Source organism: Branchiostoma lanceolatum, chromosome 18, assembly GCF_035083965.1.
Source record: "Branchiostoma lanceolatum isolate klBraLanc5 chromosome 18, klBraLanc5.hap2, whole genome shotgun sequence".
NCBI lineage: Eukaryota > Metazoa > Chordata > Leptocardii > Amphioxiformes > Branchiostomatidae > Branchiostoma > Branchiostoma lanceolatum.
This window is the reverse complement of record NC_089739.1, coordinates 5,107,904-5,134,246: the sequence shown is the minus strand read 5'-3', so window position 1 is coordinate 5,134,246 and position 26,343 is coordinate 5,107,904. Positions and strand designations below refer to the sequence as shown.

At 39.4% G+C, this 26,343-nt stretch overlaps 1 long non-coding RNA gene across 1 annotated transcript in view; it reads right to left on the bottom strand.

The window, feature by feature from the left end:
• Positions 1–8,517: 8,517 nt before the first annotated feature.
• The window catches only part of LOC136424105 (uncharacterized), a 32,451-nt gene continuing 14,625 nt past the window's right edge, over positions 8,518–26,343 (bottom strand). Inside the window, exons 2-3 of the long non-coding RNA XR_010753819.1 lie at positions 9,041–9,252; positions 8,518–8,602 (exon numbers count right to left, since the gene is read on the bottom strand). This is a non-coding gene — a long non-coding RNA (uncharacterized lncRNA). The remainder of the gene's footprint in view (positions 8,603–9,040; positions 9,253–26,343) is intronic.

Below are 26,343 nucleotides of genomic sequence, written 5' to 3'. Positions count from 1 at the left end.
TAACACATTGTTAATAAACAGTGAATTATTACAACCAACCTCTTTGTTGTCTGTCTGTTTCGTCTTCAGAACATTCATTCACTAGTCACCTCCACCGAAAAGGTTAAGTTGAAGGAAAATAACGCTCACGTTTCATATAATGTCCTTGTTTTAATCGACCAGAACGTTTACCACACGGGGCAAGTCATACCTAAGCAACACTCCCCTTTAAGCTCCCCTTTCACTGGACCCGCGGCACGCTGGTGGCGTCGCTGCGTCCTAAACTGGATTTGTGTTACCCTTGACTTTATAATGGGAATATCATTCAAAACGTACAAGTATGACCAAAACGACAACAAAACACATAAAGCTGAAAAAGATTCGTTTTTTATTGATGAAATTCGTTTAGTGCTTTGTCAATTCGATCGACCGCAGCGACGCCACCAGCGTGCCGCGGGTCCAGTGAGAGGGGGGCTTTAAGGATAATGCTTTTTAGCCCAGAGGAGCGCTTGCAGGTCTCACTGAAACCGCTACATGGCGCGTCTACGTGGTCGTCGACCGTATAACAGCTCGTCGACAAGTCCGTGGAAAGACTGCTTTTCTCTTGTAGGTCGATAGATGGTGTTTTCGTAGCACCGCTTGTTCTTGGAGCTCCATGCATGCTTTGCAAAACCTACAACTTTATTCTCACAAGTTTTCGCCTGAGTAGTCAGCGTATCCTTCTTTCACCACTGAAAACAATACGGTCGATGCCATATATATATTGAAGAACGGAACACTTAAAGCGTATCAACACGCTAGCGTTCCGTCAACACATGTAATTTCTTGGCGTAGAGGATTAGGGTTACGACTGGGCTTTTTGACCCGGGTTGGAACCGGAGTTAGCGCTCTTTCTTTTTTTCGCTAAATTTTCTACCATTTTCACGTTTTATACGTTTTTCCCCCTCTAAAATAGTTGTGATACGCTCGGATATGGCCGGCATCGACTGTTTGCGAGACGGAAACATGCTATCAGACTAACTACGCTATAAGGAGAGTGTTTGCCAGGGTTTCACTTGCTGGACCCTCTCTCCGTAGCCAATTAACTGCCTTAGCATATCATTCACTCTATTTGGCCAATTTCTACTATTTTCCTAGCCATCCGCGGGGCCTGGTAGAGGCTACCTTCATACATGGTGCCACCGGATTTTCCGCCACCATCCCAAATTATGCCAGGGTCACATTTCCCAACCGGTCCTCGACCGGGCTGTTTGCGGAAACGAAAAATCAAAGTGTACATCAATGAATATGAACAAGCTTTGCTCTTAGATAATTTTTGGCACGTTTTAAGTTTTCATTGTCTTTTATATCATACTTTTCGTTCCCAACGACTGCCCGACCGGGCCCCGGATTTGAAATGTGACCCTAGCATAATGAACGCTGTCCGGACGTACAACATTTCCGACCTAGGATCGAACTCCGGCCCACGGATCCACGGAATTTGATCAAAATGACCAAACGGCGGCGTTGGTTTACCGCTTTCGCCACGGGGATATGACAACACACTAGCCAATCAACAACAATAAAATCAGCAGCACTCTACAACAGCGACGATGACGTCACCTATATCGATATTGATATGAACTTTTCATGACCCAGGGGGGAGGGGGGCAGCTAGCTTGTTCTGAAATGACATAATGGTATCATATCGATTTTACGTGGCCGCTATCTTCCGCTATTTTCGCCTGTGATTTTTAATTTCGGCGCCAGTGCTCTCTCTTCCGCTTTAGTGGCTCAAGGGATTCATCACGGCTGGTCTAATTGTTTTAAAGAGTTGTTAGGGGCGGGATGGGGCGTTCTAATTAGCATGCCTCTGTGGCAAGGTCTGTACGGATACAGGCACAAATATTGGGGCATATCATATCTTTAGGGATACTGATGTATAATTATTGAGCAACGGAAGTAACGAACTAGCGATTATTTCGAAATTCTGCATTGCAGTGAATCTTTATCACTAGATATGAAACACGACATTTTTGAAAGCTTTGTTTTCGGGCGTTACATTTGGGTTACCTGAGAACTGAGTGTGACAAAGATGACGTATGTTTTTTTGTACGAATGTCTAAACTGAGAGTTTTCAGGTTCAAATACAGGCTCTTATAAATCATATACGATGCCAAAATGTCGACGAACACAATTCGCCCGAATAGTGACACAAGGACATAGAAGAAATGTGTCTTGCCAACTGAAGAAAGGGAGCTTTCTTATCCCGTGTGGGGTACATTATCGCCAAAATTGAATTTTAAACAACAGTTTTTAGATTAAAAATTCGACTCATCAAACGACACATAGCAAAATTAGGACAGAAATTCATTGCCGACAATTGTTATACATGAACACAGAAGAAGTGTTTGTTACTGAAAGGAAAAAGGAAGCTTTTCTGTCCCCTGTGGGGTCTATTATCGCCAAACTTGAATTTTAAACTAACAGCTTTTAGATTTAAAAAAAACGACTCATACGGCGGCATTACAATATTAAAATTTCGATACAAATACATCGACGAAAATTGTTACACATGAATACAGAAGTGTTTTACGAAAGGAAAAAAGGTAAGCTTTTTTGTCCCTTGTGGGTCTTTTATCGCCCAATTTGAATTTTAAACTAACAGTTTTCAGATTCAAATACAGCAACAACACAATAACAATATTTGGACAGAAATACATCGACGAAAAGCTTGACACCTGAACACAAAAGAAGTGTGTGTTACCAAATGGAAAGAAAAAATTTTCTTGCCCTTTGTGACGTGTATTATCGCCCAATTTGAATGTCAAACTGTCTCCAGATTTAAATACCGATTCATACGACCACACATGGCAAAATTTGGACAGATATCATCATCATCATCATATCGGGCAGCTTGCCCGGACTAGGGTTGCTCTTTCCCTCCAGGCAACACGGTCCGCCATAAGTTGGTCTAGATGTTCAGACCTAGATATACATCGACAAAAATTGTTACACCTGAACACAGAAAAAGTGTGTTACGAAAGGAAAAAACGGAAGGTTTTCTGTCCCTTGTGAGGTCTATTATAACAGTTTTTAGATTAAAAACCGATTCATACGACTACACATGGTAAAATTTGGACAGATATACATCGACAAAAATTGTTCCACCTGAACACAGAAGAAAGTGTGTTACGAAGGGAAAAAGGGCAAGCTTTCCTGTCCCCTGTGGGGTCTATTATCGCCCAATTTGAATGCATGATATGCACATGGAGCGCGACCCCATCCATTTTCCGTTTTAATTGAACGGAAGGCGGTTTGGACAGCGACAAGACACCGTGCTAATTCACTTCGCCCAAAAAGGCGCTGTGGCGTGAAGCGGAGGTGGTGCCTTGGGAGGTAGGATTTCAAACTAGGATCTTAAGACTGCTTTCAAACTTCTAAGAATAAAAGTTTTGGAATTCCAGGTTGTATGAGCGCCTCTTCTTCCTTACTTCGGGGCGAGTCGGGATTCTACGTTGGCTTAGGAGGTGTCAAGTTTCCGTAGCGGAATATTACTGAAAATTCGCGACCGTACTTGAGGTCATATACGTTTCTACAGATGGTTTCATTTATAAAAAAAAACGCCTATACGTGGGAAAGGAAAAGCTTGGAAACATCGAATCATTGCCGCTAAAGATTCGAACTCTAACTCCTATGGTGCCGGGTGCCATGTTAAAAAAAATCTTTATGCAAAGATGTCTACCCCAAGCCATGTCTACGGTCAAGGCATACAGACCGTTCTTTCGTTATATTGTTCGTTTCTTACGTCTTTATGTATATCATTCTATGTTTTTGTTTCGCATAACTGGTAAACCGCCGTTAGACGTAACACACCAGTTTTCTACAAGCTGTGTAAGACCAGCTAGTGAGGTTTGATCCACTCACACCGGGATGGAACCCTGCTCCTTTCAATTAGTGCGGTCAGGGATATTTAATGTGCTCGAGGTGTGGCTCTCCTCAAACACGGGACCTCCAGCTTTACGTTCCATCCGAAGGAACATCCCTAACCGAAGCTAGGTACTCATATTTTCACCTGATGAGTCTTGTGAGGTTTGTATGTGAATTTGGTTTCTAGGCAAGGAAGGTTTGTCAATAGGTACAGGAGACATGGGAATACAGGATGGGTCCGGAAGGAGTTACTGTCTCCTAGGAAAAAGCACAAAATGAATCCATGAATTAAGATGAGAATTGATGAGCTTGACCGAAACACTTAACTTGCCTAAAACACAACGTCGTAAGAAATTTCCCGAAAAGAAATTGAAGAAAGTAGGTCACGTTACAATACATTAAGGATGTGGTGGTGTTCTTTGCTCTAGAGGTCTCCTAACACACTTTAAAAAGACACATGTTGACATAGTTCTATCTCTAGAAGAATCATTTACGGAGAATAAGATGCAAAGTATTCGCTATGAAAGTAGTTTTTCTGCTATCTAAATTTAGCTCTGAAGGTCTCTTAATACTCTTTAAATAAAAAAGACACATTTTGAAATAGTTGCTATTTCTAGAAGAACCATTTTCACCAAGAATAAAATGCAAAATATTCACTATGAAGTAGTTTCCATTCCACTAGACATCGATCGCGCTGCGACTTCACTGCAACCTAAACTGGATTTATGTAACCCTGGACTTCAAAATTGGAATATCATGCAAAATTTACAAGTATGGCTAAAAAAGACAGCAAACACACAAAGCGTAAAAGGATTTGTTTTCTGTCTATGAAATTCGCTGAGTGATGAGTCAAACACCTCGGTCCGCCAAGTGGAATAGGGGGTGTAACATATTGCCAAATGTGCATGTATATAGATCCCGTTCATTTCTATATAGACCACGCGTCCTTTTCCTCTTAATCTAATTAGCACGTCCCGGTTACTACTACACACATGCATCTAATGGAACTTAGACCCTTTCAATATTCAATAACCGTAAGTGCGTGCCATATTTGATGAAAGCTAATTAAGTCCGGTCATCAAGCATGCAAGTATACGATTTCAGCCCCGCGGCAATATGGTATGGCACAATTTTGATTTTTACTCTATCATGTATGACACTGTCATTATTTGTACTGTATGATGATGAAAATCACGTCAAAGAACACTTCACACCTTTCCAAAAAAGAGTAGGGGCATGCCCCGGTGTGCGATGGTCCAAACCTTAAAGTCTGGTCTGGGTTGACATCTTGAAAAGGTGATAGTCACCTGTTATGTCAATCCTTCCGCAAATGTGGTAAATCTAAATTTGAAAAAAAAATTATACCTTCTTTTGAAGTAATAGTTTTCTTCGTATTGCTGTTTTTGAATTTGATACAGTTATGACTCTCACTGTTTCATATTGCTCGTCTACTTCTTATTTCTCTGTGTACTGTTGTGACAATTATGATCTTTACAGTGCTAAACTTAACGTATACAATCGTCGTTGTGGAAAGCCATAAAGCTATCAAAGTAGGATAAGAGTCATATACCAAAAAAATAGGTCATTTAAATGTTAGATGCACTATTGTATTTTGGTACACAAGGTGTTACAAAGAGGTGATTACTGAGCCCCACCCTCAAAAAAGGTATAGCTAATTTTTTCGAAAAAGTTTGTCAAAAATTGAATTATCCTAAGCACTTACTTACAATGATGTCTTGAACTCCATATAACCTTGCGATAACCTTCAAAAAAGTAAGATGTCCTTCTGCGATAGAAATCCTTTTACCATTTTCTGCTTTCTTAAAAGCCACGATATTAGGCTTAATTCGATGTCTCTTCAAGTAACCTCTAGATAGATATCTCATAATAGTTTCTTTTACACGATTTTTGATGACCTTCCGAAAAAAGCGCACTCTAGAAGACGTAACGATTCATTATGGGGTGACACAATTTTGTCCACTTTCGGAAAAGCCGCAGTTTTACCCTTTATTCAGTGTCTTACAAGTAACCTCTAGATAGATATCTCATAACAGTTCCTTTTACGCGATTTTTGATGACCTTCCGAAAAAAAGCGCACTCTGAAAGACGTAATTCGTCATTATGGGGTGACACGATTTTGTCCACTTTCGTAAAAGCCGAGGTTTTTACGCTTAATTCACTGTCCCTACAAATAACCCCTAGATAGATATCTCATAACAGTTCCTCTTACATGATTCTAGACCGAGATAGGACCTATTACATGACTCAAACCACCACTTTGGGGTTCGAGGGAGCCGCAAGTTTCCATGTTAATCGAGTTAAACCAGATCCGAAGATAACGTATTTGTCAGTCCTTATTTGGGATAGTTTTATTAACTACCAATGAGAAGAAGTCATCCATCAATTTGGTGAAAACTACGCTTATTTTCGCATCTGTTCCCAAATCGATAATGTTATCTGCTTTCTCAATCGTGGGAAATTTCTGCGGTTAGAGAAACTGACTCGTTTCTAAGAACTCCTAATCATGAAGGAAATCTACGTAACAGAAAGTTTTGAGTTGAAGTTTTAACTTTGGGCCATATTGTAGACAAAAGGCTCCGTCATTTATTCTAATAGATGGGTTCGGTATCTTCTTGGTAGTCCTATAGTACCTCTGATGGTTTCGAAAATATTTCCAAAATGGAAAGAATTTTGCGGGACACTGTACTAAATTATCATTATATACTGATGTACAATCTCCATTTTTCTAAAATCAAAAGTATGTCTTAAAAGCTTTATTTTCTTTTTTGTGTGTTAACAATCATTAGGGCAATAGTTAGTACATAATGTTCATATCAAATCATCTGTGGTTTAAAAAAATATATTTTGTTTACCCGTCATATTTTTTTCTGGTACAAAATTTGGTAGTGAGAATATCAAATTTGCCAATGAAATATTCAGGTCTGTCATATAGCTACGCTGCCCATTTTTTGTGTGGAATGGGAGTCAAGAGTTCGATTCCCGTACTAGCTTTCCCATCGTCTACTTGTTTTGTTTTTCGTTTTGCTCTGTTATTCGTTGATACGTTCCATTTTCTTCCTTTGTTTCCTTTGAAAAAAATTCATTAATACATATAGTAATACTACGGCATCATATTATGGATACAAGCAAATATATTTCCTAGATCACACAGTCCAAGAAAGTAATATGCATTCGCAGGACTCCATGCGATCAGTCTGGCTGATGGATTGTTTGTGTTTGTCAACAATTAATGGCAAAGTCAACTGTAAACAATAACTATACACCCTTTAACCTCTTGACCAGCATGGTACCTCCGTTGTAATGTGTTATCAGAAGTTCTTGTCTTGTAGTTACAACAGTATTCAACACGGTTTCTGTAAGATTTTTGGTCATTTTTGCATCAGAATTTCGTTTGTCCCGTACGATATCTTTTTATACACAACATTTGGAAATTACATACACGGGATATCATCCTTATATACGCTAACACGAACCTGTACGATATACGTTCTGTCGAAGTGCTATGCTAGCCCACCTCCACTTTTAATGAAGAACTAAAATCCGTCCCGGGCTCAGCCGGCTATGAAATCTCACTAAAAGGGTGCAGCCAGGCTAATTAGCTTAAGTTCGCCCGGGTTAATTTATTCATTAAGCAGAAAATGCATGGTAATTAGTACGGGGTGCTCTCTCAAGAGATCAGCCCTCACATAAGGGCGTAGTCTCTAAAGATGAACACAAAAACACATTCCTTCGTGCCCTAATTTTTTTAGACCAAATCATTCCATTTGGAAAATAAACTTTGTGGGTTGAACAATATATGATTGTGTCGTTAATAGTAAGGAGTGGCCCAACTTTCTACATCTTCTAATTCTTTAAAAGCATATTAGTATCAAAATGTACGGAGAGCCATTACTTTCAAGCATGTTTGATTTTCATTTTGGCTTGCGTAATTCTACCAAAAAGGCTATTTTGAGGATTATATGTCTGTGCAAAAATAGAATATTGATAAACAAACTTTAATAAACAAAATGTGAACCTACCTGCTAAATTGCTACTGACGGTTGCTGTCCCAAAATGAAACGGCGAGAATACCACCTGCCTTACGCCTGAATAATAAGAATAGCGTTTGTGATAATGTTTTTATTGGTAAATTTGTTCATATACATGACAATCTTCATTCAAGACGCGTAGACGGACATATTTCGTCCAACGGTTTGAATTACGTGCATTTGACGTCGCTAAGTCATGGTTTCTGATAATACAAGTACACACGGATAGAAATAATCAGTAAAGAACTTTGTGTTGTATATTTTGTTTAAAAGGGCTATCTACATCTAAATTTCAAAGACTTGTTCCAAAATACTAATTATAGCACAACATTGAAGGACTTGTGAAGAATTCTTGAAACGGACACAAATTATATAAGTGCACTTGTATGAAAAGACTACAAACTCATTAGACAGTATAGCCTTGAATGTAACGTACTAGGAATCGCTGCTATCATTCCAGGAACTAATTAGGCAACATAGCCTTGAAACTGGCACAGCATACCCTGCTACTAATTCCCGTAAAATAAACGAGTGAGCGTAGAACTCACTAGCTGCGTAGCAACTGACGCAACTTGGGAATCGGTGAGAACGAGTTCCAAGAAAGTGATGCTAAAATAAACACTCTGCTGAACGCATTCCAGGAAGAAGATGAAACACAGGTACTCCTGGAAAAAAGAAAACAGTCCTTGAACCCAAATCAAGACTTAAATCAAAACGAACGAAAGGCACAACATGAAAACCACTACAACCTATTCGATTCCTTGCCTAGTTAAAATACCCAATTCTAGTGACAGTTACACAATCGAACTACATAAAACCCACTATATCACACACACACACACAAAGAAATAAGAAGGAAAACAACGACATACATATGGATGGAATGCGAAATACAACAGCTAGAGATGTAGCCGGCTATAGGGGGAAGGAGGGTTGTATAGGATATACGGTACTCCAGCCCGGCAGACCTGAGAGTGCAGTGAGTGGTTTAATTGCAGCTTCGTAACGCAATGTCCGATCATCCGAGTGCAAACCCTCAACCGCATGTGAAACATATCAAATGTGGCGTTACCAAGGCCGTAAGGGTTAGAACGTGAAGTTACCTCGTAGAGGAGAGCTTAGACGTTGCGATTGCGGTACCGGACAGAGGCTGAAGTGGGGGCGGACGCCAGGTGACTCAGTCCCGCCGAGACATCACCCCAGGTCCGGTGTGTTTATTGATCCCCGAGGTGAGGGGTTACAGGACACAACCGGGACGTGAAGTTTGAACTGGCGGGTAGAGAGCGCAGCAGGGCCGAAGGGGATACCGGTGAATCTAAGGTAAGGAAAGAAATACAAAGTTTTCTAAGGGCTCGGTCTCATTCGTCGTACGATCGTTGTACGATTGCAATTTGAGGAGTTTCTTAGATAGGCATGCATATGTCGTAAAAAATCAGCTGTTTTGTTACGGAAAAGAAAAGGCTTTCTTAGATACTTGTTGGCGGTTGAAAAGTGTACAACATCAGAATCTTGCGACGACCTAAGACCAATGTGATCACGTCGTATAAAGCCATAACAAACGTAACGTTACATTGTCATGCTCGTTTACTAGTACATATTATTCAATATCATCCATTTTGCTTTACTTTTTAACTACTTTCCATTGACCATTTCTGTAACACTTTTGACAAACAAAGATGCCCAAATTAACGTGTTTATGTCCAGTTCATACTTATAAATTACAATCTGTTCTTGATACAAGGCTAAGTAAGGAGGCTAAAAAATAGTTTGCTTTTTCATACAATAGTTTCGATACAATTTATTGTAAAGATTGTAGATTTACAAAATTTAGTATGGCAGAATGAACTGACTGTTCCCTTTTGTTAGGGTAATTCTGACAGATGGCGCTTCACTGCTCATACGTAAAGATGACTACCGTTTTCAAACTGTGCGGGAACAATGGTCGCGTGACCATCGCTTTGCCACGCCTTGGCACAATCAAAGAACACACACAAACTTTCTCCGGCGTTTGCCTTTGACTACCCCTGGGACTTACATATATGGTACTGAGCATGGACATACAGACACGGCGACTTTTTTCTGTTTTTACCTCCATGAAAAATGGAGGTATAGTTTTTGATCTGTTTGTCTGCGTGCGTGCTAGTTCCGGTACAATACCCTAAAAACGTCTGGATGGATTGTGATACATTTGGTATTTTGCTAAGAGTGTTGTGGACCCGATGGTCAAGGTCGATTTAGGGCATCCTGGTGGCCGACCATGGTACTGCATCACAACTTCCATTTTTACCTTCGTCGAGAAGGTTATGCACAGGGTAGCGTTTGTGTGTGTGTGTGTGTGTGTGTGTGTGTGTGTGTGTGTGTGTGTGTGTAACGATCAGCATAACTCGAAAAGGTTTGGACGGCTTGTCTTGATATTTCGTAGGTGGGTAGGTCTTGATGAGTATTGTTTTGTACATTTGGTCCTGGACATGCTGTGGTCTTGTTGTTTCAACTATGTTGTGACCTATTTTTCGTGCCCTTATTCCATCCCTACTTTCCAGGTTCCCTAATCTCATTCTCTTACCAAACCGAAAAACCAATCAGAGTTGTCAGTATTGCCTCCAAGTTATAATTGATGATTCGCGGCTTCCTCTGGTCCCCTGTTCCTAACAGGCTTTGTGCTTAGGCCCAATTCTCGTCTCACGGCGCGATGTCGAGATCCCTCGCGACTGGCTCAAATAAAGGGCAAAATAATTAGTGTACCAACATAAATAACGCGTCGTGTTGAGACCAGGGAGGTGGTCATCTAGTACACGTTAAATACCCGACAGGGGAAATTCCAGAAGAAAAACAGCCCAAGTCTCGCGGTATGTGACCCCGTTTTCCAGAATCTGACCATCATTTTAACCCACACAATGTGTCCGTGTGGACATGTATGCCCATCACCGGCGTGAAAAGTATTCACCCCATTCTTGTTGTTTTAGTTTATACCGTTAATCTTTGCAGAATGGAATGGAAGAAAAATGCGAAGAAATAAAAAAAAGATATACTGGCCTTCTTTCGACCTAGATGGTCTAAAATACTTTACAGGTGTGTTTGATAAGTTCGGTATTTAATAATCACATTTTTGGTACATTTGTACATTTACACAGCACAGGAGTGGATATCGAGGACTTCATATTTGTATTGGTATGTTTTCAGTAAGATGCCACTAAATATCAAGACTATATCATATACAGGACAAAAAGTACAAAAACTGGAAGTTCTGCTGCAGTACCAAGTATAGACAACAGGAGGCCCAAGCTAGATCATCACCTTCATGTTCCCAAAATCTACCCCGACCAAATATCATCACAATCCATCCGGAGGTTCTAAAGTTATTCTGACCACAAAGACAGACATACAGACACACATACACCCAAAAACAATACCTTAATTTTTCATGGAGGTAAATATTTGGGACATACAGTCCAAAGTGAAATTTGTCTCCTATCAATTCAGAAAAAAATGGACAAACGCTCATGCCACCAAAAACCATTTGGTCAACAGAAATTCTATGGAACTATTTTCTTCTCTTTGGAGACAATTTTGGCGCAAACTTTGATCATCAAACGACTTTCTTTTGCACGACGTAATGGGCAAAGTTTTCTCGGTAACCCAATTATCATCCATCTCCGCGGTTTGAATCACATCATGGCCGGCCCACACCAGATTATAGGATTAATCTACATATCCTCACTAATCTTGGCGGATCACAGCACGCTCTGGTGGCTCGTTTTTGTTCCAAATAGCAAGGAAATCGACAGTTCGCCCTCCCATGAGGAAGCTGAGTTGATTCTTCCGTTTCAACTCTTCCGTAAGGGAGGGGGTTGGTTGGCAATTGATTATTGCGAAGAGCTAGTTGAAAAACTTCAGCAATTAAAACGTGAAATAACTTTAAGAAGGAAATACCGAAATGCATACAGGATTAAACCTATCCCGAACTCTAACTCCTAACCCTAACCGGTAACTCGAAACCTAACCTTAACCCCCAACTCCAACCCTAACCCTCGCCCTAACCCTAAACGCAACCCTAATCCTAACCCCAACCCTAACCCCAACCCCAACGCCAGCCCCAACCCTAACCCCAGCCCCAACACTTACTCAGATATATTCGATGTTCCTAGTAACTATTCAAAGAAAGTATAGATAGAGTGACTTTTTTAACAAAAGACGGGAATGGTGGCGACAGATTAAACTGAAAAGTCAAAGCAGTACTACTATGTAAAATGTGTTAGAAGAGTGCGACGGAATAACTGAACGAAAGAAACAAGATTGGCAACATAAAAAGATGTTGCCATGGCGACGGTGGTCTCTGTTAACATCGTTTTTAGCCAACATGCAAAGAAGGACCTCGCATAAATCATATCAGTTGATCAACTCCTCTACCAAAATGACACAAGCTGTCCAATGTATGAAAATCTTGTTTTCACAAAAAAAGATATCGTACCATTTCCTCATAAATTATGTAAAGAGGCCCTCTATGCAAGATTTGTGTCTAATAGTGGCCACATTTACTTAACTTCCAAATGGTGCAAAAATGAAATCCCCATCATTTACCACTATGGATTTATAGTATTTTGTCATTGATTATGCCAATTAAGTACCAATTTGCATAATTGAGATCTATCGATATTTATCTCTGTCTCAGTTACATATGTCATGTGTTTGAGAGTCCTATAATAGAATGCAGCTGATTTATTAACTGCCCTCATTAATTATGCAAATCAGATATTGATTTCCATTATTGGCATATGATTATGTAAATCATCACTTAAGCTATCTACACACCAAAAATTATGATGATCCGTCATCCCCTTCTTGCGTTATTCTCTTTCAAGGTTTGAGTCAAAATCAGCTCCTGCAGTTCCAAAAAAGCTGTTAGGGGGTCCAAATCTACAGGACATACTTTCCTAACAAAGAGCTATCCACCACTTAAAAATCATGACTATGGCATGTTCAGAAGACGAGATTTGAAAAGTGAAAGTTCCCCTGCAGTACCATAGAAAGTTGCTAGGGGGCCGAAAATCCAATCATTACAAGGTCTCCCACAGACCTACACACCTACAAAATATGAAGACAATACATCCAGGCATTCTTGAGTTATCGTCCCATGGACTTTCACATTCCTGTACAATTCCTAGAATTCTTGCAATCTGCACACAATATAGTAAAAATTTGGCTCGCCCCTGAGGCGTCGCCAAAAAGGAATACACGGGAAAACAGTTACTCATTACACAAGGAACTGGCTAGATTTTGGAATATCTAGAAACTGGACAGATTTCGGAAAATCCAGTTTCCAAAATTATCGGGTTGCTGGCAATTGAGTTACTCTTTTCTAGCGTATCTTATTACCTGGATGTCTAACCCTCATCGACGTTACTAAACAAAATAAGAAAAGGGAAAGAAAGGAAATAAAAATCTTCCGCCCTGTCCCTACCCAGTGTACACGAGCAGCCCATATTGCCTTGGTTCTTGACAAGCTGACCTAGAAACCCCTCGCCGACAGTAAGTGATTTAATAGGTGCAGTGTGGGGAGGAAAATGGACTCCACTTAAGTTTTACTGAGTGAAGTGACCGTCAGCTGAAGCCTCTTGTTCTATCAATTTGCGACGGCGCGATTTAACGAGCCGGCAAACTGTACTGACAGGGGGCACTGTCAAAGCTTTCGTGTTGCTTCGTAACGAAAGGTTATTTTTTCACCGTTCTTTATTCCTCTGCGGGAGGGGGAGAGAGAGACAGAGAGAGAGATAGAAACAGACAGACGGGGAGAGAGACAGACGGAGAGAGACACAGACAGAGAGAGACAGATAGAGAGAGACAGAAAGAGAGAGACAGACAGAAAGAGAGAGACAGAGAGAGAGAGAAAGAAAGAAAGAGACATAGAGACAGAGAGAGACAGGGAGAGAAAGAAAGAGAGAGACATAGAGACAGAGAGAGACAGAGAGAGAGAGAAAGAAAGAGAGAGACAGAGGGACAGAAAGAGAGAGAGAAAAGGAGAAACAGAGAGAGACGGAGAGAAACAGATAGAGACGGAGAGAAACAGATAGAGACGGAGAGAGACAGATAGAGACGGAGAGAGAAAGGAACAGAGAAAGGAAAAGAAAGAAAGAGGGACAGAGATGGTACAGAAATCAACATTTTCCTTCCAAACGCATGCAGAAAACGCAATGATCTTATTTGATATGTCGGATTTGAGATAACCCCTTACCAGAGCCTGTGAGTACAAATAAATCCTTATCGTCCAGCAAAAAAATTCCACAAGGGAAAACGTCTGTTTTTATCGGCTTTGTTAAGTGGTCAGAGGATTAACAACAAACTTCTAACAAAAGTGGTCGTTACAGGTTATGTGGTGCATTACATCAAATCCTTTAATAGTGTAAGAAATAAAACAGGATAAAGAAAAATCAAGATGTTTCAGTTCCGAAGACATTATGAATTAATCATGAATTGTGTCGTTAAGTCTGAGGCTTCTCATTAAACAAAAAAACAACCATTATCGCCATTTCAACTTTAAAATGGAATGAACAATAATTTGTTATAGGACTACAGTCAAAGATGCTACTGTACAAATTTATGTCCCGAATTTTCGTCCTGAGAGTTCACTCTAACGGTAAAAAGTTTAGTACTTCTTTAATGGACTAGTGTAGCAGCCGCTGTGGGGAGGTGGGTGCTGCCACTTTACAAGGAGGAACCAAAATGTAATCGGAGTGCCCGAACCTTCATCTTTAAGTATACATGTAAGTAGTCTGTAAACATTTTAACATTTTTTTTTATTCAAAGATAACAAAGACAAAGTGGCGCTGCACTCAAGTTACACAACTTATTTTGCCAACGCCACTTAAAAAATATACAAATTATAGATATAACGTTAGATCTATCTATCTATATGTATATACAACACGTTAACAAAAAGATATAACACCATTAATCCGTAATTCAATTTCTATCCCTCACAAACCATACCCATCTCTTTTGTTTGTCTTGCGAAACCGGTAAACCGCCGTTAGGCGTAACACACCAGTTTTGTGTACAAGGCTAACATCTGACAGTGAGGTCTGATCCACTCGTACAGAATCATCGATGCATAGTGTTTTAGTGATGGGATCTTTAACGTGCTCGAAGTCTGACTCTCCTCAAATACGGTACCGTCGGTTTTACGTCCCTAACCGAAGCTAGGTACTCATTTTTACCTTCAGGATTCCAGTGGGAAAAAATATATATGTAAAGTGCATTACCCTAAGACCACCATGCCGTCTACAACTCTCTACTGATATGGTGTTTGAGAAATAAGTGATTTCGTTAAACAGGTCTGTCACGACTCGCTGACTATCAAGTTATGCCAGGGTCACATTTTCACAATTCATATGATTGTTATCTTTGTATAATTTTGACCTTTTTCTTTATAAATTGTTATTCATTGTAATACTTATTATGTTTACAACTCAAAATTCACTTTGTAGTTCCTCTTCTTTTCATTTGTTTCATTAGGCTTTATGTTACAATTCCAATTTCTTCTTTCGTTAGTTTTTCTTAGTTTCGATTATATATAATTTTGTAAAAATTCCATTTGTGTAGTTTAGGGGAGACCCCTGAAAAGCCGTATAGGCTTCTGGCCTCCCCTGTATGTATTCTTTGCTCTATTTATATTTGTTTTATATTGTACATATGCGAATAAACAATAAACATTAAACAAACACATTTCCAATCCGGGGCCCGTCCGGGCAGTCTTGGGGAAAGAAAAGTATGGAATGAAAGATAAGAAAAAACGTAAAAAGTACCACAAATCATTTAGAGCATAGCCTGAGCATATTTATTGATATACATTCTAATATTTTGTTCCCGCAAACAGTCCGGCCGGGCCCCGGGTTGGAAATGTGACCCTAGTATAACCCGGGGGCTAACCCCCCACTGGCTGAAATGAGGGCTACCTCATTGGCATAGTTTGCAGGTGACGTCCGAGTTTATTGAACCTAGAAGCGTTAGACATACCCATTTACTATGTTTAGTGTCATACCTACATTATTATAATTAAATATACAAATTCAAGTTATCATATCAACGTCCAACCATCCAACATGGTGGACAATACTAATACGTCATAGTCACGTGAGTGCAAAAAGTACAAAGATTCTCATCATGTAGGTAGCTCGATATTTGTCAATGTTTATCCGGATATTTCCCCAAAGTGACGCATGCCTACATTTTTCAATTTTGATAACCTTCATTTAACGTTGAGCGTCCCTCCCCGAGTTTCAAACCCAGATGTATCATTATTATTATTAATTCATATGCTCTACTAGTTGACCTTTGACCCGCTATAGTAACAACCATGAGCGGATTGACCCCTGCTATTAACCCTCATTTACCCCAGAATGAGTAGATAGTCCCTAATTCGCGACCTGGGATTCGTAACGCCCGCGAGCGAACGTCAATTTAGAGCCTGGCCGGATGACTGATTATTTCTGGCTGTGGCTAGAATTTGTCTGGAGGATACATGTAATTTTTGCCGTCACGGAAAAATGAATACAACAAAGGACGCTGACCCAGGGCGAGGGGGTTGCTTCTCTTTTATTTTTGAAGTTCCTATATTATCCTCATGTTAGCTTGTATACATGTTGCTTATATTGGATAAAATACATTCTAATATTTCAGTTTTTTTAGAAAACCTAGTATATTTCTTTAAGCAACTTGTCTATTTCAGATATTCCTTTTTCACGTTTGCTTGAAATTTCTTTTTCTTAGGGTACCATGTATGCATGCTGCGTATATTAGGTGGAAGAGATTCTAATGATAACGTTTTTTGGGGAAAATGTGTATGTCTTTTAGGGGACGACGGCAATATCAAACTACACGACGTATTTCCCAATAAAAAAAAGTATTCACTTTTTCTTCTTCGACTTCCATTACTTACATGTAGTAGGCTTCACATATACCAACAAACGTCAATGTATCACGTCATTGCTGACTAAGAATGCACATGCACCCTTCTGTAAAGAAAACGTGCACCCCTCTAGATTAAAACGGGATGTGTAAGTGACGAACTCGTTTGATATTAGATGGAAAAAGAATCATTAGACGCCTTAACGGTGCTTATAGATCAGAGCTGGTACGAAAATAAGAGCGAGTTGTAGGCCGAAACATGATTCCCGGGTCACGTTGACCTAGCGATGTGCGTCAGCAACGTTGAGAAGCGGCCGGTTTTTTGGAAAGCGTACTTTGGTTATATAAGTGTCATTTCAGGAGGCCCCGGGTTAACGTTCGTTTATATAAGTGTTGGTAAAGGTCGGCGTGACCCGGGAAAAACGTGCGCGCTATATTTGCGGCAACTTGAGAAGGGAAATCTCCAGCCTTGACTTTAATTTCATTCGCCTGAAGGCGCGTGCAAACGCTTTACTGTCAAGGATACTAGTGTTTCGTCTTGCTACCGGATGGAACTTCTGTATGGCGGTCATAACTAGCTCTGACTTTCTTTCCAGAGGTCCTGTAAGAGAACCCCCCTCCCCCGTGTTTCAAAAGAAGAGGGAAGCTGTTTAGAGGTCGCCCCTCCCCCGTAATACGCTGTAGCCCTTCGGAACATGACAATTTACAGGGCATGTACATTCGACTACTTCTATCAGTAAAATGCAGAAGGAACGGCATTCATGACCTAAGATCCTATAGTTTTGTGTCTGAAATGTCTTAAATATTGTTCGTGACCTAAGATCCTATAGTTTTGTGTCTGAAATGTCTTAAATATTGTTCGTGACCTAAGATCCTATAGTTTTGTGTCTGAAATGTCTTAAATATTGTTCGTGACCTAAGATCCCATAGTTTTGTGTCTGAAATGTCTTAAATATTGTTCGTGACCTAAGATCCTATAGTTTTGTGTCTGAAATGTCTTAAATATTATTCGTGACCTAAGATCCTATAGTTTTGTGTCTGAAATGTCTTAAATATTGTTCGTGACCTAAGATCCTATAGTTTTGTGTCTGAAATGTCTTATATATCGTCATTCTTAATTTCAAACGAAGGCGTTTGAAGAAATAGTACCCTCATTATGCCACCTGCCTAGATCTCAAAATTACACCCCCCCCCCTCTTCCATCTGTTTAGTGATAGCAACGGAAAACGATTTCTGGACGTAACTCTTTTTCTTCTATCTCTACCTTACTTCCAATATGACGACATTAGCCAAGGCGCTACCTTGAGTGGTACACTACTTATAAAGCACGAATCAAGTGCTCTAAAAAGGATAACAGCTTTTTTGAGCAGACTCCAAAAATCCACGCACTGCATGTCCTAGAAAATGATGACGCTAAATCTTCTAAACGTGATGGATATCTTACGACGTATAAATACTAACCGTCACGTGTCGAGGGAAGAGTCTCCCATTTTAGCATCGCTCCTGACACCGGCAGACGATTTGACGTCACATCGGTATCTCTCGGCTGCCATCCCGTAGCCTCTTCAAGTCACGTTTTCTCAACGATTCTTCTGAATATCCTTGAAATAGCGCAACGCCAAGGAAACTCTCAATTCGTCTTACGGGGAAGGAAATAGTTATCAATGTCACCGGTGAATCATGGATAGCTTTGCACAAAAAATATCAATTTTCAAAACATGTGCTACGATTAGCTTGTTGAACGCATCGAAACGTTACATGTCATCCTTCACGTATCGGAGTTGTTAGATTTTGATTAAAAGATCGGATTGTTTTTACGTAGGTTAATATACCTTACAATTATCTTGCTGAATAAAAAGATCGTCATGAAGAATAAAAAAGGCCACACAGATGCGAGGAGTCGAGTGACTTAAACATTATTTTTCATACATACATATGTTTATCTTCGAAGCATCCGAAGCTTCGAAGCACCCATTGAAATGAATGCACGACCGTCGTTTTCTATTTTTTCTAACCATGTGTCCTGATGTCATCTTTTTTTCTGTATAGTGCGTAGTATCAGGAAACTGTAGTGGTTCTTTGCGTTTGTGCGTCAACCAAGGCGTCCTCTCGCCGAGCGTCCGGTCCGCACGTGTTCCAGCCTCACGTGTACCTGCCGCGCTTTACGTAACGGCGTCAGAAATCACGTTTTACCGGAGGATATCAGAAACCGCGGGGATAAATATCAGTTATATAACGGCTTTTTTTCAAATTTTCAAAATAGATTTTGGTTCTTTATTTTATCTGAATATACGACTCTAAAATGGTACTGTTTTTTAATTCATATTTTCTTCATACACTGATCTCCATTGGGTTTTTGATGTGAATATGTCTCTATACTATAACTGTAGCGTAAATACAATCACACAGTTCTTAATGTTAGGAACCACCCTACATAAGAATGCTGTTAGTTAACAGCAATTGTATTGAAATAGGTCAAATAGCAGTTACTCAAAGCAAATGGAGAAACTGAACATGATTTTTCCAAAATCATAAGATACGCCAAACAGCAGTTACTCAAAGGAAATGGAGCGACTGGATATGCTTTTGCAAAAATTATATCCAGTTGCTTGAGTAACTGCTATTTGGCGTATTGAAATACGTTAATATAAGGGGAGGTAGTTCTTGTGTACTCGCTAGTTTTAAAGTATGGTTAACAGCGAATATTTGCTTTCCGAATTTTCTATTAATTTTCTACAAAAATTTAATATTTCTTTACGCTAGCACGTGTCTGTGCGACACGTGCTCCCTATGCACGTTGCTTTTTGGCTTGTTATACAACGGTTTTTATTATATAAACCGTTAGAAAGCGTGCCAGTAAGAAAAGTCGTTGCATAAGAACACGGCATTCACGTGGTCGGCAAAACGGCAGGTAACTTTGGCGCGTGGGTTGTTTCATTCCACAAACGGGGGCGTTCGTTTGCACATTTACAAAGCACCTTATCTGTTCCGTATTCTTGAGAATATTACTGTCGAGTACTCTACAGTTATCTTATAATAAGTAATGGTGTACCACTATACCTAGTTTACTTGTCTGTTTCTCTGAGGAAGAATAATAAAAATTAAATCTGGTTCAAAATGGTATGGTCTATCACGTGACTTAATGGGTGGAAGGAAGGCGCGAAATAGCCAGTGCCCACTATTAAACTCAATCAACTTGAGCGTGTACTAACAGTCGCACGTTGTTCAGTGTTTAAGATGGACCTTGGATAAAATAACGACAATTTTATACCGTATTTTCCAGGAGGAATTGTTTCTCGAAACTGGATTATTATTTCAAGGTAAGTTTATCCCATTTTTGGCCCCAAACTTGCTTTTTAATGAGGAATTGAAATGTACAATCGCTTTGCCGATATATTTCAGAATTTTTTGACGTATTTTATAAGCTGCCAGATTTTCAACAATATACCACTCTTCTTTGGCTTTTTTAACCGAATTCTCGGTCCAATCATTTCCTTCGCGAAAATATTCTTTTCTTGAGAAGCCCTGTTTTAGAGCACAGAATTCAATCACATGGGCTAGAAAAAAAATTAAAAAAATTTAAAAAAACATAACGATAATTCTGCATGAAAGAAAAAAAAACACACAAACTGTTGACATTTTCACCACCCTTCTCTGCTTTTTGGTTTCTCTCCGAATTGAATTGGTTTTTAATTCTAACAGCTTAAAAAAGTAACATCAGTGAAGATGGCCTACAAGATTTAAAGACTCGTGCCCATCACTGTCTCCTTAAGAGGCAAGAACACTTAACAGCCGTGAAGCATTCATTATGAACTAGAGTGCTGTGCAGAAATCTCTAGCCTATTTATATTTAGTAGTCGTTTTGAGATCTGTGCCTATTGTTAACCGCAGCATGTTAAATAAAATATAGTCTATTGTTCACCGCAGGATGTTGTATCAAAAGTAGTCTATTGTTTACTATAGCATGTTACATAAAAATACGTATATCCCACGAAGAGTGGAATAGTGGCATGAGTCAAAGTTATAATTTCACTGGCCCTGATTGTTATGTTCCTTTTTATTTGCACTATGAACGCTTGAGCGGATTGAGTCTATAGTGTCTATATCCTATATTCAAAAGGATAAGACCCTATGGTATTCCATGAGGTATATATACTGTAAATGGTGAAATGTTCGCGGTGGTTTAATGCTTACTCTGCCGCCTGCCCGCCTACACCCTCGTTTAATCCGCTAACTTAAAACCACCACGAACACTTAATTGTCTCCCTACTACCTCGAAATCGAATCCCCGTAAACTTAAATGCAGTTACAGTAAAAAAAAAGGGCAATGCTGGACACCCAAGCTAAGTATACCATATATTTACAATTATAATCATATCTTGTCCTGTGATGATACTCTTCTCGAGAGTACTGTCATTCATGTCCATCTGCCTATTTACCTTTTTAAAACATGTTTAACTTTATGTATATAAAAGAATTGTTTTCAGAATTCTACACCAGGTAAGTGCTTCAATACAGGTAGGAACGATTTTGTACTTTGTTTCAACTCATTTACCTCCACATGTATTCAGACTATGTCATTTTATCTAGAGCTAAGTTTTCTATAGCTAGATGATACATGCCTGTAGCTAAGGTCATCAAGTTCGGTTGCCATGGCGATGACAGCTGGTCGCCATAGCAACGATTGACATTGTGTGGTAGCAAAAATATGCAGAACACTTTTATCTATGCAAACTAGATAAAAAATATCAATATCAAGTAAAAACAGGTAGAGATGTTTTTGAATAATAAGATACCCCATACGGCCTAGCAAAATATATTGGATACCCCTGGACACATATAGAGTTGTCCATGAAGTGCAGAAATAAAGGTATATACACGTCCAAACACGGAAAAAAATGCTTGGAATACAGTTAGCGTTAACACGTAGCGGTATCAACGTTAGGAGATAATGTTTTGCAAACATAACAGTTCTTAAATAGTCCTTTATTCCAGACGCATGTGTTACAGTTATGCTACGCCATTCTGTAACATATCTCTCGCACGTATTAAGTGGTGGGTGGGTGCTAATTTGAATAAGGTTGTCATAGCAACGCTTAATGTCTGCGACTCTAACGCCGTGCCAATTTGCATACCAGCACCGCGGCCAAACGGTTGTCATAGCAACGCTTGATGTCTGCGCTCGAAACGCGGCATGGCATACGCAGATGTCAAATATAGGTTTGGGTACTTAGATCCTTCAGTGTATGAATCCCAGATATGCATTGCTCTAGCATTTTTTTGTCAACTAAACAGTTTTGGTCTACTAGGACACTGTATGGTATTTATCATTATTCATTCATTATTTGGTAATATATCACGCTACCACCTATCTCATACTAATCAATATTCAAGTCACAACTTTTTGCCATTACTATCATGGTTTTTTGTTGCGTTCAATAACATACTGAGATATTCAATATTCAGATGTAAAATATTTTCCGTGACAATTCCGTGACATATCTTTATCTGGCGTGTTATGCCGAAGGGTGGTTAGACCGGGCATACAGATACAGATGTATATATCATGTTATAAATGATATGATATTCAAATGTAGAACGTAGACGCTTAGAAAGATGCTTTCAAAATGTTATTGATTAAAGTTAGTATATCAGGATTGCCATGACCTTTTGTCGACAGCTCATTTGCATAACGGCGTTTCTAGTCGACCTCGAGACTGCTTTGATGTCACGTGACCGAAGTTTGGAAATCTCATAATCGCCACGACAGGCGGCCATTTTGTTTTAAGACCACGGCAAGTGCATGTTATAGATGGCATCCTCTGCAAACTCCTAATCTAACGCGAGAGCGCAAAAATAAAACACAAGATGTGTAAGAAAGAAAGATGCCTAATTTCTTTAAGATAAAGACCATAAAAGTTGTAACAAGAATTGAAGTGACAAAACATGGTATCATAAGCAACAAGTATTCCATTCCTCCATTCAAAAGGTGCACAAAATAACACTAGTGTGGTAGACTAGTATCACCTATTAAGGCTATTATACTAGATTCTGCACTTGCCGAAATACTTTTATTACTATAACCACACTCATGTTTACCTCACTAGTGTCACTTTTACAAGAACATCCAAGCTAGGCTGCACATTTTGCCAATTTTCAATCTTTTCTTGTCATGTTTACCATCGCCGGAGCGGACCGAAAGTCTCCTCTTTTTTCGAAACCAGGCGATGAACAGTGACGTCATCCGTAAACTTTATATGATGTGTCGTAGTTGACTCCATGTACGGAGCCTGTATTTCCGGTGTGTGAGTTTGTTTGAGTTGGTTTTGTGTCCGCAGTTATTTGATTGATAGTTAGTGATCATGAGTGGGAAAATAACCGCAAAGGTCAGACTTGCCAATGTGGCAGGAAGTGCAGAACATACAGGTCAGAGGTGGTAGACGTAGTCGCTAATCAGACATGACAGGTCATGGAAGAGGCTACTAATTTACGGAGAGGTATCATTTTCGATGTTTTCGCAGTGATAGATTTTCCATATGCTAATTACTTTTACCATAGGCTTAAAGTTATGTTTTTGGTCGCTTTTGGAGTGACTGTGTTACTGTAAATATTTTGAATTAACCTTAAGATCCTCGATACAACACGTTGCAACTGAGGTATACCTGTGATTTTTTTCTTCAAAATATTGAAAAAATAAAGAATCGGGTGCAAATTCAACTGTCAACAACAGCTAGATACCGTTTAACCCATGACCGGCATGATACGTGGTGCATATACATACATGAAGCTGAATACGTGCTCGCCATACTCAATTTTCCCTTCAAAGCACACGAACGAAAAAGGTCAAGTTTTTGTAACCATAGCAGCATGCACCTGCTCATGAGGAAATAGTCGAAGCCTGGCTAAAAGTGGCTCTTAGAGTCAATTTTTACAAACCCAACCGACTTCCCGCGAAGCCCTAACACTGGGAAGGTACAAACAGTAGAGACCTCAGGTTACCCGTAAGCCAGCTAACATTTCAGTTTCAAAGCCGTTGTTCAAGTACAGGAGCTAAAATGGGGTTTCACGAAAATACCAAAAGTTAGAACTGCATCGGTGTAGAAGCAAAGCGGTTTCTCCATTTCCCCATTGGTGCCCAGCCGTTTTTAACAACATGGCTAGCACGTACCCAGAACTTAGCATACGCGAGACTGCGCGAGAGCGATTAGTCTGGCTGGCTGTGAATTATTTTAAGCGATAATTTTTTGAACTGTCAACTAGACCAAGATACAGCTTAACCCTTACCGGCATCTGACCTCAGTCGTAATGTTTATAGGCATGCCGAGGAGTTGACAGTTAATATAAAAATAATTGATCACGTTATCTGGTGGATGTTTGGGGGCGAACGTTGCATGAGAACCTAGTACGTTTCATACGATTTCTTGTCCGACATAATTTTTCTGAAACTAGCGTGCGCGGGATTTATTATCCTGATTTATGCGAGCATGGCCTTAATCATATGCTCGGAATCTCGGTGACTAGTTGGTATGACGTACACATCTAGACGCACAGGAAGGGTAGCAACAGACGGTAAAGAAATTGGATACGTTCGTATGCGGTCATTGTTCCATGCATTTGTGGAACGTTCTTTTGATTTCCTTTTGAAGATGATATAGATAAATTGAAATTGGTCATTTTTGTTTATGAAAACTGAAAAATTAAAAGATAAACATTACATTTTCTGACAAAATAAATGGATTCAAGATCGAGTATTCAACATGGATTACAAACATGAAATAAAAAGTGCCAGGTACCGTTTTGCTTGTCTGAAATGTCGAAGCGATTATCAGTTCTGGCTTGTTTTGTATTTTTTTTACCTCCCGTGTCTATTTGTGTTTCCGGATATTTGTAGTCAGCATAACTTAAGAAGCTATGAATGAATTATGATGATATTTGGTATGTAGGTAAGTCTTGGGTAGACAAAGGTCGAGGTCGATCCTCCTGGTGGCCTCCCTTGTTTGTTTATCCCGTGGCCTTCCGTCACTCTGTCTAGTTGTGTACGTTTTTTCTCGGATGGCCAAGCCACAAAGATAAACTAGCTACAGGAGAGGGACGTACAAATTGCTGCAAATAGATGAACAAATCAAACTGGGGTCACTCATTTACTTAGCATTTAAAAAACTTAACACTGACGAAACACTACAACATATCAAATGTATATTTTCATTGATGATTGAATTATATCTGCATTATTCAATATGACTGATGCCCGCTCATGTTGTGGTGACGACTTTATTTTCCGTGCAAAATTAGGTCAATGCTCTATTGCACCGTAGCAGTTGTCATAGCAACAAATGGGGGTAAAAATATGTGGTCTGTTTCTTAGATATAGAAATTCATAACATACGTGCTCCTTAAGTGAATTAGCAACAACTGCAACTCTATCTCACAGTTTAGTGCACCAAGACTATTAAAGATGGTAACCGGCTCAAACAGATAGACGCATCTGAACAAATTGTTTCATCTATGTAGAATATCAATGAATAATGCTAACATTTCACATTATAAACTGGAAACAGGCAGTAACTGCAAGTAAATTTCGCGAGATTGAATTGTGCAAAGTTGTAACATTTTGATCTGAAATTATGCGTTCATGTATATATATACAAAGACATACACATGTTCATGTCTGCATAAACATTGGCATTTTTGTAAGCTGTACTTGTGATATCTCTGAAAATGAGTTATCTTTCACTAACGGTTTATGGTTCTTGCATGATTGTTGGATGATTGTTCGTGTTTTATCTAAGAACAGATTGGTGACTTTGCAAATGCATAAATGTATATTGTGCACGACCACAACTTGGGTACTAAGGTTGAATGCAAAACAAATATTGCTTTGGTTGCATGGGATTTATAGAAACATGTAAGGACTACATAACTACCAATCTGTCATAACTACTACCGTCTGTTATTCACATTTTCAGATTGCACCTTCTATCGTTCAATATTGTTATCATCGTAAGGTGAATGAAGAATGAATGATTGCATTTTTACTTTTGTATATCGCACTGTATGCGGTTGATAAGACACGAAAAACATACCAAGTAATACATATAGCAAGAGCTAGGTCACAGGTACACATTAACATAATTAAAGTACTGAATAAAACATCAACGAATAAAAACATATGTTGAAAACACGCTTACAGAATGAACAATCATTGAGAAAGGATATCAAATCATATATGCAAATAAACAGAATTGATAGTTGTTGAACAAAGATTTCACATAATAGATATATATTATTACTGAAGGAACAAAAAAAGTAGCAAGAGGTACATTGCCGCACGTATACATCTGCCGATCGGCTTAATTGTTGTACATTTCATGTCGACGCACTGGCCTACATTATACAGCTAGATTACCACCGATGACTCTAAAAACAACTTGTTTTGGATAATCCTCAGGCATCTCCTAGTCGCTAGGTACTTTTGAGCAGTATGTTTGATGTATATCATCCGGTG